Here is a 17,459-nt window from a genome sequence, read left to right on the forward strand (position 1 = left end):
ACCACCTCTATCTAGTTCCAAAACCTTTCCATTGCCCCAAAAGAAAACATTATCCTTGTTAAAGAGTCACTTGCCATTTTCTCCTTTTCACCCAGGCCCTGGCAACCACCAACCTGTTCTGTCTCTATGGATTTACCTATTTGGGATATTTCATATAAATGAATCTGCCAATATGTGACCTTCTGTGTCTGGCTTCCATCTCTAGCATAATGCTTTGGAGGTCCACTCACATTTTAGCATGTATCAGTGCTTCATTCCTTTTTATTGCTAAATAGTATTCCATTCTATGAATATACCACAATTGGTTTCTCCATGAACACTTGAGTTGTTCCCACCTTTTGGCTATTATGTGTAGTGTTGCCACGGACAATTGTGTATAAATATTTGAATACTTGTTTTCAATTCATTTGAATATATACCTAGGGGTGGAGTTTCTAGATCATATGGCAATTCTATGTTTAACTCTTTGTTGAACCACCAAACTATTTTCAGCAGTGCCTGCAGCATTTATATTCCAACCAGCAATGTGTAAAGGTCACCCTTTATTCTTAACATGTACCCACTTTTTCCTTTCCTCCCCCCTATTTCCAACCCCACAGTCTTCTTTTTTCCCCTGGAGTAGAGGGTGGGACAATTTGCACCTTTAGTAAAAAGACTATCATCAGGCAAAGCTGAGTAGCAGGAACCTCTCTGGCCTTACACTGTCTCCACTCTTGCCTTTTTGACAAATAGGGTTCTGTGACCAGGAACAAGCGAAGACAGGCTCCCCTCTCCCTGTGATACACCCACTACAGCCATAAATGTTACCCCATAAAACTACCCTCCTAACGACCTCCAACACTTCTATCCTAGCACGGAACATGCCATTAAACCCTCTTAAATAGCCAAAGCTGAGCACAGAAAGGAAGCAGTTGCGTGTGGAAGCTGCCAACCCTAGCTCAGACCGGTGGGTGGGGGTTTAACTCTCAGCTCAAGCTTAAGATGTGCGAAGACAGAACCTCTAGCCTTGTCCCGCCCAGCCCCCTCTGCTAAAGGGCCTGCCTGTCTGGGCCTGGCTGGTAGCAATCATGAATGGAGAGGAAGAGCCTCCCTCTCCACCCTCTCTCACCGGGGTTACTGTCGGTCACAGAGCTATTTACATTTACAACAGCCCAAAAGCGCCTGACCCGGCCAGAGCCAATCAGCAGCCTCCAAGCTTGTATGACTCTATCTGCTCCAATCAGGAGATGCTATCCTTACAGCCTCTCCCTCTTTGAATCAAAGGTCGGCTGTCGCCTCTTATGGGGAGGGGAACCTGACTCAGAGCTCTGCTCTCCTAGTTCTATCTGTGTGCTATTCCCTGGAGTGGGGAAAATACTGAAATATCTACGGTTCGGTTGGGGAGACATCTGCTCCATAGAACTACAGAAGAGTTTTACATCGGAATAGAGAACATTGTTCCTTCCCAGCACAAATACAATGCTTCTTTGCTATGAAAAAATGTAGAGACTTTAGCTTCCTCCCCTGCCGAGCCTCTTCCTAGCTTGGGACTATCCATACACCAGCATTTAATCCATAATTGCCTTTGAGATGGTGTGAGACCTCGCTAACCAGCACAGGCAAGTAGGCAAGGCCAGTTTTTTGTTTTTAATTCTGTCTCAACCGTGCAAACACCTATCACGTAAGAGGCGGATGCCAAGGAAACAGCTAGACAGACTCAAGATCGGATAGTCACCGGGTAAAGCAGAAGCAGGAACGTGTGTTCAGAAACGTTCGTGGTGATATAAACGGAGCAGGAAGGTGGAGTGGCAGAGTGGGAGGGAAAAGTAAAAAGGAAGCCTTGAAAGGCCGCCTGGAAAGTTTAGACTTGCTTCTGTAAGCCATAGGGGGCCATCAGATATTTTTCGAGCAGGAGAGGAAAATAATCTCCATGTGTCAGAAAGTTAATTCTGGTGGCAATTTAAAGAGCAGATCAAAGGAGGACCAGAAGAGGGAGCTGGAAGAGATCAGTTAGGTCCTGAGACCTAAAAACTAGGTTGATAGTGGTGAAAATGGAAGGGAAGGACACACGCTGAAAGGCGTTTTAGAGTAAAATCAATAGTACTTAAGTGATTAGGTGTGTGATATGAGGGAGGAGAGGAGTGAGATGACTTTGAGGTTTCTAGCCAGAGTGACTGGAAGAGGGTGACTAACTAAATAGGTTACTACCTATTTACTAAATAGGTAGTAAATTTAAAAAAAAAAAAAAAGTTTTGGAAAGGGAATAGGAGTTCAACTTTTGACATAGAATTTGAATTGCAAGAAGAGTATCCACGTGGAAATAATACCCAGTAGACGGTAGGGAATAAGGATCTTGGTGTTTGGAAGAGAAATAGAGATGAAATACAAAGAGTTTGTAGTGAAACTAGGGAGAAAATCAATCACTTAGGAAGGAGTTACAGAAGTAAGAAGATTCAAGAACAAAATCTTGTGATGTACCAACACTTCATAGGTAGAAAGAGGGCAGAATTAGCAAACAGACTAAGAAGGATGAGATATTAAAAAAAAAAAAAATAGACTAGTATAATAGAAGTAGAAAAATAATTCCAGGAAGAGGGAGCAGGACGTTGTAAAAAGTAGATCTCTGACAAAAAGACATTGGTTAAATATATTATGAAAACTTCATTTAATGGACTACTATGTCGACATTAAAATTATGTTATAAAACTACATTAATTGCTATCAAGAGATGTTCAATATATACTGTTAAGAGAAACACTAGTGTCAAAAAATTGTATACGCAAAGTTGTTTTATGTTAAAAAAATCACATATGTGACTGCAAAAAAGCATGCGGGAACTTTTAGGGTGAAGAAACTATTCTCTGTCTTGATTGGGGTGGTAGTTATACAGCTGAATATAGTTACCAAAAATCTTCAAACTGGAATGCCTTAAAAAGGGTGGGGGCGGGGTGATGTTGATGATACCTACTTCATAGAGATGTTCTGAGAATTAAAGACACTAGACAGCACAGTGCCTGGAACACAAGAAGGGCTCGATCAGTAGAGAAGGGAACGGTGACCAAGGACCAATGCATAGAGGAGGTGAGACTGGCCGCAAGACCTGGAAAGGTAAGGAAAGACCACGCCTGGCCCTCCAAATCAAAACCAAAAACGAATAACCCTGGAGTGGGTCCAGACAAAAAGAAAGTTGAAGAAACTGAACATTTTTAGACTGATAAAGGGGAAAGTTTATGAGGGGACTGGGAAGCTGATTAAAATATGCCACAGAAGAGGAAATAGACCCATTCCTTATTGCTCCTGAATAAAGGAGTGAAAATGTGGGAATTTGAGAATGTGCTGGGGGAAGGGAGGAGGGCCGATTTCAAGTCAAGTCAAAGTAACTTGAGTTTTTATGATGTCTTGAAAAGGTAAGCCACTCCTCACCAGAATTGTTCAACCTGTCCCAGATGTTCTGAGGACGTTCCTGTGTGGTGAGGTAATGGACTAGATTACCTCTTAAAACTAGTTCCACCTAGTTTTAAGACTCTATGATTTCAAGTACATGAAAGCCCTTTAACCAAAGGCGATAGGAGTTAAGTTTTATTTTGTCTATGAAATGGATGTATCCCATCTAGTATATCCTATCTCTTCATGGTTTCAAAACATCCATTTAAACTATCTTTATGATGAGGGCTAGGCGAGCTTAAAATATCATATCTGGCTGATAACCACTAACTGAATTTCTAACTAGGCCTCTAGTAGATTATATTTCTAGTAGAAAGTTAATTATTTGGTTTTAATAAGAGTTCACATTATACTTCATATCTATAACACTCATTTTGACGCTCTGTGGTACAATGGAGAAACTATAAGACTAGGAGGCAATAGGACCTAGTTTCAAGTAGTAGTTCTATTACTTTCTATATGCGTGATTTTGAAAGAAGCATTTAATGCAAAAGTTTTCAACATGTGATCCATGGACCCCTAAAAATCCCCCAAGAACCATTCAGGGGACCTGTGAGGCCAAAATGAGTCTCATAATAACATTAAGCCATTAAGCCGTTAAGCATTTTTTCACCATCATGTTGACATTTGTACCAAAGTCATGGCGGGTAAAGTAAACTCTTTACATTTCGACAGGAATCAAGGCAGACATGACCCTTGAGAACATGTCTTTTTAAAATTCTGTGTCATGAAACAGGAAGTATGCATAAAGCACTTCTGCTATATATCAAAAAATAATGGATGTCTTGAGGAAAAGCATTAGTGAGATCATTTTAGTCGTGAGTTGAATTAATCACTTTTTTCATATAACATCATTTTGACTTGAAAGAATGACTGACAGGCAAGCTATAAATATTCAGACTTGAATATTTGGCAGACATTTTCCAGAACATTAGATCATTACTTCCAGGAAACAACTCTCAATATTTGTTTCAATGATAAAATTTATGCTTTCAAGAAAAAATTAGAATTTTGGAAATCTTACATGTGACACCAAGTTTGACAGCTTCCCAATAATTAAAGACTCATCTGTTGGAATCAGTGATGATATTATGAATGTGATGTTTTGATATTGTAGAATGAAATGTGTCAGCATTTTGGAAGATTTACATAACAGTGAACCAATATTTTCCAAATTACCAAAGTACAATGTTACAGAATCTTGCATGATTGGAAGGTACATTCAATATACAAAAGACCAATGGATTCCAATGTGAAAGAAGATGAAAAGTTCATTGATTGGGTTTCAGATTACACATTGCAACTAACCTTTAAGAAACTACCACTTGCTGAGTTTCAGTATAGTATCAAAGAATATCCACAATGATCTTTTAAAAGGCTATTAAAATACTCTTCCCTTTTCCTACTATATGCCTGTGTGAGATTAGATTTTCTTCATATACTTCAACCAAACAATATATGGTAACAGATATGAAAATTCAGGTATCTTCTATTAAGTCAGACTTTAAAGATATTAATAAAAATGTAGCACAATAACATTACTCTCACTAAATGATTTTAATTATGAAAAATATGGTTTTTTTTAAATTATTGTTATTTGTTTATGTTAACATGAATAGGTTTATTATCTCAAACAAATAAATATTTAAAACATTTATGTTTTAACTTCTAATATGCTTAATGTTTAATAGATATAACTCATATAAACAAAAACTCTTCAGAGTCCTCAATTTTTTATAACATCTTTATTGAGATATAATTCACACACCATAAAGTTCACTCACTTGAAGATCAACCATCATCAAAATCAATTTTAGAACATTTCACTACCCCCAAAAGAAACCCCTACCCCTAGCAATTACTCCTCATATCCTCCCAGTGACAACCCCCTCAACCCAGTCCTAGGCAACCACTCACTATTTTACCTTCTGTCTCTATAGATTTCCCTATTCATATAAATGGAATTAGGCAATATGCAATCCTTTGTGACTGGCTTCTTTTAATTAGCATAATGTTTTCAAGATTCATTTGTGTTATAGCATATATTAATATTTCATTCTAATTGTTGAATACTATTTCATTATATGGATATACCACATTTTGTTGATCCATTCATCAGTTGATGGATGTTCGGGTTGGTTATATTTTTTTGACTGTTGTGAATAATACTGCCTTCAACATTCATGAATCAGTTTTTGTGTGTACATCTATTTTCAATTCTCTTGTGTACAACAATTTAGGGGAATTGCTGGGTCAAATGGTAATTCTATGTTTACCCTTTCAGAAACTGCCAAACAGTTATCCAAAGCATCACCATTTTACATTTTTACTAGCAGTTTATGAGGGTTCCAATTTCTCTGCATCCTTATGAACACTTGTTACTATCTGTCTTTTTTATTATAGCAACCCCAATAAGTGTGAAGTGGTATCTCATTATGGTTTTGATTGGTGAAGGGGTTCAGAGCAGGCCTTCCCAAGATATGTTACTTGGCATGTGAGTTATTTTGAGCTGAAGACAGTTGAGACCCTGCAGGCTCAAGAGATTTTTACCTCTCCCTTAACGAATTTAAATTTGAGGCCTTGCCCATAATGAGAGTTATTACCAGAAAGTAACTTTTTTTTGACCTCTCTATAATAATAGGGCATGTAAAACATCTAATTACTGAACATCTTGCTCTTTTCATCATCCTGTGAACGACCTTTCTCCCCTCTAAAGCCCCAGGCTCCTGACCTCATTCCTTATCGCAGAGCGATATATAGATATATATCTATATATACATACCACATTTTGTTGCCCCTACCCCTAGCAATTACTCCTCATATCCTCCCAGTGACAACCTCCCCAACCCAGTCCTAGGCAACCTCTTATATATATATATTCACATAAATGGTGTGTGTGTATATATATATATATACACCATTTCATCTTTCTATCTCTAAACCTATCATGTATGTGGGGTCTCTGACTCTCTCATATATGTAGGATTCCCACATGGACGTGTATAATTAAACTTGGTTATTTTCTCTTGTTAATCTGTCTCATAGCAATTTAATTACTAGACCAGCCAGAATAATTTAGAAGGGTAGAGGAAAATGTCTTCCTCCCATTCACTGGCATTTCTCTAATGACTAATGATGTGGACCATTTTTTCATATGCTGATGGCCAGTTGCATATTTTCTTTGGAGAAATGTCTTTTAAATTCTTTGCCCATGTAAAAATTGGATTTTTTTTTTTTGATGTCAGATTCTCCCCACCCGCCCCACCCCAGCTTTATCGAAATATAATAGACAATTAGTTGCTCGTATTTACATTGTACAATTCAATTAGTTCTTTTCAATTATAGTTGGCATACAATAATATATTTGTTTCAGTTGTACAGCATAGTGATTAGAGATCTGTATAACTCACAAAGTGATCATTCCACTAAATCTAGTACCCTTCTTCCCCCTTACATGTTTATTACAATATTGTTAACTATTTTCCTTATGCTACAGTTTATGTCTCCATGTCTATTCTGTGACTATCCATTTGGACTTCTCAACCCCTTTGCCTTTTTTTGCCGTCCCTCCCAAACACCCTCCCATTTAGTAACTCTCAAAATATTCTCTGTATCTATGAGTTTATTTCCATTTTTATTGTTAGTGTTTATTTTGTTCTTTGGATTCCATGTGTACATGAAATCATGAGATATTTATCTTTCTCTATCTTACCCATTTTATTCAATGCAATATCCTCTGGGTCCATCAAGGCGATATCTTTTTCCATCCCCTTCCTTTTAATCTGTGAGTGTCTTTTAATCTGAAGCGAATCTCTTGTAGGCAGCATATGTAGGGGTCTTGTTTTCTTATCCATTCAGTCACTCTATCTTTTGGAGCATTTACTTCTTTTCCATTTGAGGTACTTGTTAATAGGAATGTAGTTATTACCATTCTTTATTCACATTTTTGATACATGTTCTTTCTTCTTAAAGAAGTCCCTCCAACATTTCCTATAATATTGGCTTGGTGTTGATAAATTCCTGTAGCTTATTTTTGTCTGGGAAGTTCTTTATCTGTGCTTTGACTCTAAATGATAGTTTTGCTGGATAATGTATTCTTGGTTGTAGAGCCTGGGTTTTCATCACATTGAATATTTTATGCCAAGCCCTGTCCTGCATAGTTTCTTTTTAGAGATCAGCTGCCAGTCTTATGGGTGCTCTCTTGTAGGTAACTAACTGCTTTTCTCTTGCTGCTTTTAAGATTCTCTCTTTATATTTAACCTTTGGCATTTTAATAATGATGTGTCTTGGTGTGGGCCTCTTTGGGTTATCTTTTTTGGAACTCTCTGAGCTTCCTGAGGTTTTATGTCTATTTCCTTCACCAGATTAGGGAAGTTTTCCATCATTATTTCTTCAAATAGCTCTTCAACATCTTGTTTTCCTTCAAGTACCCCTGTGATATGGATATTTTTACATTTAATAGTGTCCCATATACTTCTTAAATTATTATAGTCTTGACTTCTTTTCTTTTGGCATTCTGATTGAGTGTCCTTGGCTTTCCCATCCTCTAAATCAGTTGTTTGAAACTCTTCTTTATTCACTCTGTTGATTCCATCTAATATACTCTTCATCTCAGATAATGTGTTCCTCATTTCTGACTGAATCCTTTTTATACTTTCCATTTCCATTTTTATGCTTTTTCAGTCTCTTTGTTAAAATTCTCACTGAATTCATCTACATTTCCCCTAAGTTCATTGAGCATCTTTATAACAAGTATTTTGAACTCTGCACCTGTTAAATTGCTTGACTCCATTATTCTTGGATTTCTGTTCTGTTCTCTCATATGGTTTCGCTTCTTTGTCTGCCTTTCTGTGTCTGTTTCTATGTACTAGGCAAAGATCCTAAGTCTCCCAGTCCTGAGGGGTTCAGCTGCAGGTCAAATTTAGCCCAAGCCTGTGCCCCTCTGGGCCACTTGTTAAGATTCAGCAAGCAATCCACAGATGCTGTGCTTATAGTTGCCTCAAGAGGCCACACCAGAAGCCAAGGACAGCTGTCACCAGTATGCGTCTTGGCACTGCTCAGCAAGGCACACCAGATTCCCCAGGACACAACTGGATGTGGCTTGAGTGGGGTCACAAGTTGCGGGAGGCTCCTCTAGGTGGAGCGACCTCTGTTATCCAGTTTGAAGTTTGATGATGTCTCAGCTATGGTGGCGCTGCATCCACACACTGAAGTGGGGAGTAAGGGCTCAACAGAGGAACAATGGATACTGCTGGCACCTCTGCCCAGGAGAGATCCTCACCTCTGGCCCTCATTCCGACAATTCAGTGCCCCGCTGTAAGTCCCTGGTGCCCCCTGTGGAGCTCATCCAGTGCTGGTGCTCAGTGAAAGCAGGTCCATCACCACGAAAGTCTTGTGGACCTGGCCCCTCTAAGAGGCAGTTGCAGCTGCCTTTTGCTGCCGCAGTCTCTGTCCCACTCAGCTGCTCAGGACAGGGCAGCCTCGCGTCTTTGCCCCGTCCTACCTTCTACCATTGCAGGAGGATTAATTATTTCTCTCCCTAATTGTAGTGCTTCTGTTTGTCTAGATCCCTGGTGAATTTACTTGCTGTTTGTTCTGTGTTTCTGTCACTACTTTGATTTGGTCATAAGAGGAATGAACAAAGCCTCTATCATCTACACCATTTTTTCCCAGAACTGGATTATTTTTTAATTGTTGAATTGTGAGAGTTCTTTATATATTCTGGATACTAGTTCCTTAGCAGATATGTAATTTGCAAATATTTTTCTCATTATGTGGGTTGCTTTTTCACTTTCTTGATAGTATCTTTAGAAGCACAAATTTTCAAAATTTTGATGAAGTCTAATTTATCTATTTTTTCTATTGTTGCTTATGCTTTTGATCATTCAATCATTGCCTGATCCAAGGTCAGTCACAAAGACTTACACTTATGTCTTCTTCTGAGTTCTATATTTTAGCTCTTACATCTAAGTCTTTGATCCATTTTGATTTAATTTTTGTATATGGTGTGATGTCCCTCAATTTTAAGAGTGTAAAAGGCATCCTGAGAGCAAAATATTTGAGAATCAGTAATTTATTGCTCTGAGCCTTATTTTCTCATATTTAAAATGGTGACTGTATTTAACTTATCTCCTCATGGGGCAGTTAAAAGAGATGATAAAAAGAATTGGACATTGTTAGGTTCACTGAAGGAGAATGCACAAGGCTGAAGGAGTTAAGCAAGGTTTATTGTAGCAGAGTGACAGCCAGGCTGAGCTGAAGATGGTGTGAGCCCCAAATATGAGGGGACCTGAAACTTATATGAGACTTGAGGTGGGTATTTTCAGTGGGACTATTTCAGGCAGGTAAATTGGCAAGGAAGGGAGCAAAGTCCAGTGAAACAAGAGGTGAGCATGTAGCGTTGTCAACCCATCATTACAAGCTCTGGTCCCCACACAAATGTAAGGGAGGAGTCTAGTTCCCACACGACGGGGGTAAGGAGAGGGCCCTCCTGGACCTAACAGACATGCTAAATTAAAATACTATTCAAGAATGTTATCATTATTGTCGTCATTTCCTATGTATACATAGGAAATGTACACCTGTTAAATGTCAACCTGTTAAAAGATTCTTGAATTTTTCCTCTTGTTCTCTACCTGTCACAGCACTTTCCTCATACCAGACACATAGCAGATCTTCGGTAAATATTTATTGCTGAACTGATTGATCCATAAACAATTTTGCCTATGTCCTCCAGGAGATAGGAAAAAAGCATTTACTATTTTGTCAGTGACTCCCCAGCCACTTCTGCTGTCAACTTTCTAAGCTTACAGTTACCCAAGATTCATAGCCTTTTTTACTTGAACTGTTAAGTTAAATCTTCCCTGTGCTATGTTTGTGAAATTAGTATTTTGAACATAAGCATGGGACTTTAAAAGTACCCCCGGTAAATTTCATTTATTGGTTATTCCTAACTTTGGAAACTATTGAGAGCTTCCTGAATACCAATTCTTTCCTATAAGATATTAAAGATCTCTTCCAGTTTTGTTTAACTGAAAATAGGACAAGCACACCTTCTCTATCACAGATAAGAGTGTCAGAACCAAGGACAGTGTGAAAGGTTTTATTTTGTTTTCAATTTATCTAAAATGAGACATTCTTCTCCTATGAGTACTGTGCAATGAATGAATGAGAAAACCTGATATGCCAGGGTCATTCTAACTTTGTCCTCCAAATAGTTTTCTTATTTATGTCATGGACCAGCCTTAAAATCAGAGCCCATAGAATAGCCAATGAAAGAGAAAGGGAAAATATTCTAGAATTTGGTAGGATGTAGGTAATATTCTGTACAAAAAAATAACCATAGCTAATAGTATCTCTGCTTTTTATCCCAGGTAAAGGCAATCCAGTGAGGTGAAAGGGGAATGAGATAGTTTGTTACCCAAGTGTTAAATACTTGCCAAGTGGAGTACCTGCCAAAGCAGATAGAACCCAAGGCGATTCCTGCTTCTAACGGAGGAGAACCTAGAGAAAGAAGGAATAGAAGGTGCATTTAGAATCAAGGATTTTGAAATCAAAATATTAAATGGAATGTAAGTAAGAGAAAATGCATTAGGGGAGACAGTCTAGTTTTGATATTTATAACTTCAGCAGATAGTCCTTAAATTGCCTAGGAAGAAGTCATCCAATGAAAATGGCCCAGGGCTCCTAATGGAATTCTAGCAGAGCAGATCCCAGACTCAACTAGTGTCTCTCTTTCCTCTCTTACTAATCTGGTTTGAGAGTAAATATTTATTGCTGAACTCGTTGGTGAAATATGAGCTAAGACAATGTTTGGGTAGGTGGGAGCGGTGTTCCAATGGGCTCCGTTCATGTCAAAAGTTTCTCATAATTTCTTCGCATTTTTTAATTTTATACTTAAGTTATACTTGTACATAATTTAAAGAGTCAAATAGCTTTGTAAGGCTTGTTTTGAAAACAGCAGTACCTCATCCACCTGTTGTCACTATTTTCCGCTCTTCAGAGGTAACCATTTTCAACTATCTTTAGCTGACTCTTTCAGCATTTACATCTGTATCTTTAAATGATATGCTTATATGGCTCCTTAGTCATTTTTATAATTTCTATGCATTGTTTATTGACTTTCCACCATGAAAGATGAGAATTTCACCCTTTTCACCATCAACACCACTACCACCACCACCACCACCACCACCATACTCATTCACATGGGCATGGCATGCTTCACTTTCCCTGATCTCCCAATATGGTTGTGTTGCAGTTTTTAGTTATATCGATATTCAGTGTTTATATTACTATCACTGTGTAAATATTGTTTGCACATAGCCATGTAATAGATCTGTAATTTCTCTCTTGAACAACTTTTTGTTTTCTCTGGATCTAATATGTGTCTAATATGTCTTTTTTTTTTTTTTTTTTTAGTTTAGTTTTCTATGTACTTACCATTAATTCAACCCAACCTCTCAACCAATTACCTATATCTCTTCTCATATATTTGGTCAAAATTCTATCAATTTCATCTTCATGAAGAAATCTCTCTTGGAGCCATCTCATCTGCTCCAACCTGGAATGGTTGCTCTCTAAGGCTGCTGCACAGCTGTTGTCCTGGGAATTATCTTCAGCATCATTCTAGAGACTCCGTTTCTTCTCTCTTAGGTTGGGTTCCCTGATCTGTGTTCTTTCTTGGTTCTCTTTATTTTAGAGAAGCCTATTCTCTGTTTCATGAAAAAGAGTGTTCTTAAGATAATCTCTGTCCTCATTTTCCCAAAATTTCATGACAATGTGCCTTGGTATGGATCCATTTTCATCCAGTATCAAGGACATTTGGTGGACTCTTTTAATCTAAGAATGCTTGTCCTTCAATTCTAAAAATTTGGAGAGAGATTAATAATTACTTCCTCCCCATCCATTTTCTTTGTTCTCTCTCTCTCTTTATCATACTTTAATTTCCAGAAGTTCTTTTGGAATTTTCCTTTTTTATTGCATCTTGTCTTGTTCCATGGATACAATATTTTCTCTTATTCTTTTAAGAATATTAATGATGGTTTGAGGGAATATTTTTCTTCTCCCTGCATTGTCTCCAGTTCTCCAGTTGTTTCCCCACCATGCCTTTTTTTGTATTGGCAAATCTATTTCCACAGATAACTAAGACCGTTATTACTCATTGTTTTCCAGCTTGCAAATTTTATTGTGGTGTCTTCTCCCATTCTTTATGTCCTTGTGGAATTATGCTTCCTTAAAAAAAAAAATTCCTTTTACTGTTGTTTTACTACAGTTTGAGGAGGGGGGCAAATGTATGTGTTCAAAATGTCTTCATTATCTTTAAACTCCCCTGTAGTTTCTCAGAATCTATTTATCCCACATATATTTATTGAGTGCCTCATATATGTTAAGTGTTGTTTAAATACTTAGGATATGACAGTGACTAAAACAGAATATCCTTGTACTTTTAGAATTTACATTCCAGTCTGTGTGTAGTGGAAGAGGTAATAAAACTTAAACCTTACAGTGTAGATTAAATAATAGGTATTATATAGGTAAGGTAAAAAGTGTCACGAGAAATAGAAAATCAGAAGTAATAGGTATGTGTGTGTGTGGGAGGGGGTTGCTGCAATATTTAATAGAGTGATCAATGTAGGTGACATTGAGAAAGTAAAATCTGAGCAAAGGTGTTTCTACATATTTCCCATAAGTTTTATCCTCTTTTTATTCTTAGATTGGAGGTAAACCAATGTCTTTTCTTTATTTCACATCTTCACAGTACCAGGCATATAAGCCTATAAAAGATCTGACATAGATGACTACCTCTGCGCCTGGAGAGATATTTGAACTTAGGAGCTGACTTGCCATATTCTTTTGGGTAAGACATCGTTCCCAAATCTCAGGTTCTCCATTTGTATGGGAATAATGGTAAACTGCTGGACCTCATTCTCTTCTTGGAAGCTAGAGCTTCTGTTTGTAAAAGAAAAGTACAGCGAAAATCATTGTATTATCATGACATTTTTAATGATAAATGAGTGACACAGCCCACATTTTTTTTTTTTTTTTTTTTTTTTTTTTTTTTTTTTGGCAGGGAGAAAATATTCAACTTATCCCAGACTTTAGATTTACTTTAGGGTGTATTGAAGTAAACTGGTTTGACTAGACCATTCCCACTCACTCAACCCTCAAGCTGCAACCCACATTCTTGCAGGCTGGCTTCATGAGCATATGGCCAAGTAATATTCTTCTCTTCAGGGTCACAATCAAAGGAACTAACTTTAAGTGAGTACTTACATGCCCAGCACTGTGCTGGTGTTTTACTTGTTGATACTTACAACAGCCTAATGAAACATTAGTTAATAGCCCTATTTTCAAATAAAAAACCTGAATCTCAAGGGATTAAATGACTTGTCTAAAGTCACACTGCTAATAAGTGACACAACCAGAATTCAACCCATGTCAGTCTGACTCCCAAACACAAGCCCTTTCTGTACAGTACGCTGCCTTCCTTCCTAGGGCAGTTTCTCAGAGTTGCATTTCAAAGTATTTTATGATTCATCAAATGCAGAGATGTTAAGTTGAAGAGTTTTTGAAAAGTGAACAAATTACGCTTAAGAAAACAAATTCTATTTTATTTAGTAGTTGTTCTACAGGTTCTCTAGAGAAAGAATGAGTGTCATAGCAATTCGACAGAATATTTATGTTATCTATCATCTAACCCCCCCCCCCACAGTGATCTATTGATTGAGAAATAGATAGATAGATTTACTATAAGAAATTCGCTCGTTTATTATGGAGGCTGAGAAGCCAAGATCTGTAAAAGTCAAGATCTGCAGTCGGCAAGCTAGAGACCCAGGAGAGCAGATGGTATATGATTACAGTCTGAGCCAGAGTCCAAAGGCAGGAGAAGACTCATGTCTCAGCTCAAAAACAGTCAGGTGGAGAAAACTTCTTTTTCACTCAACTTTTTTTCTATTCATGCTTTCAACAGATTGGATGAGGCCCACTCACATTGAGGAGGGACAATCTGCTTTACTCTGTCTCCCAATTCAAATGTTAATCTCATCCAAAAAACTCTCAAAGACACACCCAGAATAACGTTTAACCTCTTATCCAGGCACCTTGTGGCTCAATCAAGTTGACACATAAAATTAACCATCACAGTAGATAATAAATTTAGGATGTTTATTTCTATAAGAGAAACCATTGAAAGAGAAATAGAAATGATTTTTTTATACATAGTGTAAATATTTTATTTGTTGCATTGACATATCTGTTGAATGTTGTGTGTTCCTTACAAATATTTTTAAAAGGTCTGGAGAAATCCATTGGCAGAAGCATAAATATCTACTAAGAGTGCCTGAGATGAGGTTAGTGGGCTGAGGACAACCTTGATCACTTCCTGTCATTTTGAGTACTTGTCAAATAGTGTTTTTAACTCCAAGGATTTTTATTCTAACTACTGATACATTAAATTGCTGATACACTAACAATATAATTCTAACTTAAAACCACCAAATCCAAGTTTCTTACATTTACCTCTTATTCCTAGATTTCAATTAAATTTAATTCAATTTGTCTTTCCCACTGGTCTAACATGTGAGTACTATGTGAATTATAAATATACAGAATCTACCTTTTACTTAACTTAATAGCTTGAGAGATTCAGACCAAGGAGCGTTCTCTTTGCCTCATCATCACCACTCTAATTTGTGTTGGGGGATCGGGAAAAGTGCAAACCTGGGATTCTTCTATGTTAATGATATTATTATTATTATTATTATTATTATTTCTTTTAGGTGAACAACCCTTGGTTGACCTCACAGACCGCCTACAATCACTTATTTTTTTTTTTTTATGCCTACAGCACCTGGTCTTCCTAGATGGTCTCCCATCCAAGTACTAACCAGGCCTGACCATGCTTAGCTTCCAAGATCAGACGGGATTGGGCTTGTTCAGGGTGGCATGGCCTTAGTGATCTTATTTTTTTGTCTGTTATGTACCTAATATAAAAAAGGAGTCCTTTACATGGAAACATCTCTGGGGCATTCGTGTTTTTGTATACATACATATATGTGTATAATATACATTTGTTACATATATTATACACATATATGTGTATACACACATTATTTTATTTATTTTTTATTTTTACACATTAATTGCAATATATTTTATCTTCTCCTGGAAATAATTAGAAGTTTCTTATAGATTAACCAGTATCTGAGACGTAGATGGGTAGACAGAAACAAAGACAGCTAATGAAGCTAAAGTTTTAGTAGTTAGTAGTTTAGTAATTCTATCAGAAATTTTTATCTATAATCTGAAATATCATAATGTAAGACATAAGGAAAATATGATTCAATACATATTCAATACACATGATATTACCAAAACACACCTATCGCTAAAAAGGAAGTATGGTGTCTGTATTTGTAACTGTTATTTGATCATGGTAATAATAGGGTTGAAGTATTTTCAGCTAAACAGAACTTCCTGAAGAACAGAATTACAACTTTTATTACATTTACTTAATCACATGGAATTGATATATTTGATAAAATGCCTCCAATGTTCCTGACATTGTGCCAGGCATTAGAAATGAAAGATAAAGAAGATGTGGGTCTTATGCTTAAAAAACAAAAGAGTCTCTGGAAAGTCAGAGAAATTTGAGGAGACAAAGGAATAATCAGTCACTACTTTCCTACAGTTATTGCCCTTTTTAATGAGACCAGAGTGTCTAACTAGATCCGACAGGACAGCCTACATTTGCTTCCCACTTTGGGGGTGTCCTTATTGACATGGAGAGGCAGCTTGATGAGGTGGGATTAAGTGTATGGGCTCTAGAGCCAGACTGCCTGAGTTTGACTCTGAGCTCTAGCATTTACTTCTGGCAGGGTATTCTCTAGCAAGTTTTATTTGACTTCTCTTTGTTTCAGTTTCTTCACCTGTAAAATGAGGATGATAATAACATACATTTCATGGGTTTGTTATGAGGATTAAATGAGTGTTTACATGTAACACTTTACATGACATTTTAGAATAATGTTTAGAACATATACTAAGCACTCAATGAGTATTAGCAATTAGTTAGCTATTACTGTAGGACAAATGTTGTTCTTTGTTTTAGATGGTGTTGCAGACACATTTATCTTGGAAATTTTTAATAGGAGGTTTTTATTTAATCAAAGAAATCCTCATAGCAAAGGTAAATTTAGGAAAAATTTAAAGCCTGGAAATGAGATATCCCAAAACAAGGAATAACATAATAAATGGTCAGGAGGCAAGAATAGGAAACCTGGACAGAGTAAGTGTTCAGGGGATGTTGTAAGAACAGATGAAATAAGAAAGGAATATCAAGAGTTGACAGAAGAACCTGGAATCAACTGATAACAAAAGACTTAGACTTTTTTTTTTTTTTTTTTAAAGCAGGCTTTTAAAGATTTAAAGGAATAGTGTATGGTCAGAAAAGCAGAGGGAGGAAAAATCCATCTTGTATCTGGTGACACTGCAATAACACCTTTGTAATTTTGCCCAATATCTTATGTAGTACTATTCTAAGCTGACTTGAAACATACCTATGATGATATCTTACCTGCTCAAGAGCCTGCAACAGTTCTCTGTTAACTATCAAACACTTCAGCATGATATTCCAGCCCTGCCATAGTATGGATCCAAATAACTTTTTTAAAAAAATGTTTTATGCGATATTTATGACATACAGACTATTGTTAAAATAATACAACAAAACAACCATATATGCTGCATCAAATTTAAGAAATAGAACAAAGTCAACAGAGTTGAGGCCCTTATATAAACTTCCCTGATCACACCTCCTTCCCTACTGTCCTGAATATGGTATTCATTATGTTCAAGCATTATAAAGATATACCCCTAAATAATACCTAATACTGTTTTACAGTATTTTAATCTTTGTATAAAAGATAATATAAGAATTCTCCTGTAGCCTTGGTTTTTTCCTCTAATCAATATTATATCTATAATATTCACCCATGTTGATATACTTATAGTTATTTATTATTATTCATTATATA

The 17,459-nt window shown here is 36.8% G+C and overlaps 1 pseudogene; it reads right to left on the bottom strand.

The window, feature by feature from the left end:
- Window positions 1-15,262: 15,262 nt before the first annotated feature.
- On the bottom strand, window positions 15,263-15,381 carry LOC111731078 (annotated as a pseudogene).
- Between the last annotated feature and the right edge of the window lie 2,078 nt (window positions 15,382-17,459).

The sequence above is a fragment of the Pteropus vampyrus genome, unplaced genomic scaffold (genome assembly GCF_000151845.1).
Source record: "Pteropus vampyrus isolate Shadow unplaced genomic scaffold, Pvam_2.0 Scaffold348, whole genome shotgun sequence".
NCBI lineage: Eukaryota > Metazoa > Chordata > Mammalia > Chiroptera > Pteropodidae > Pteropus > Pteropus vampyrus.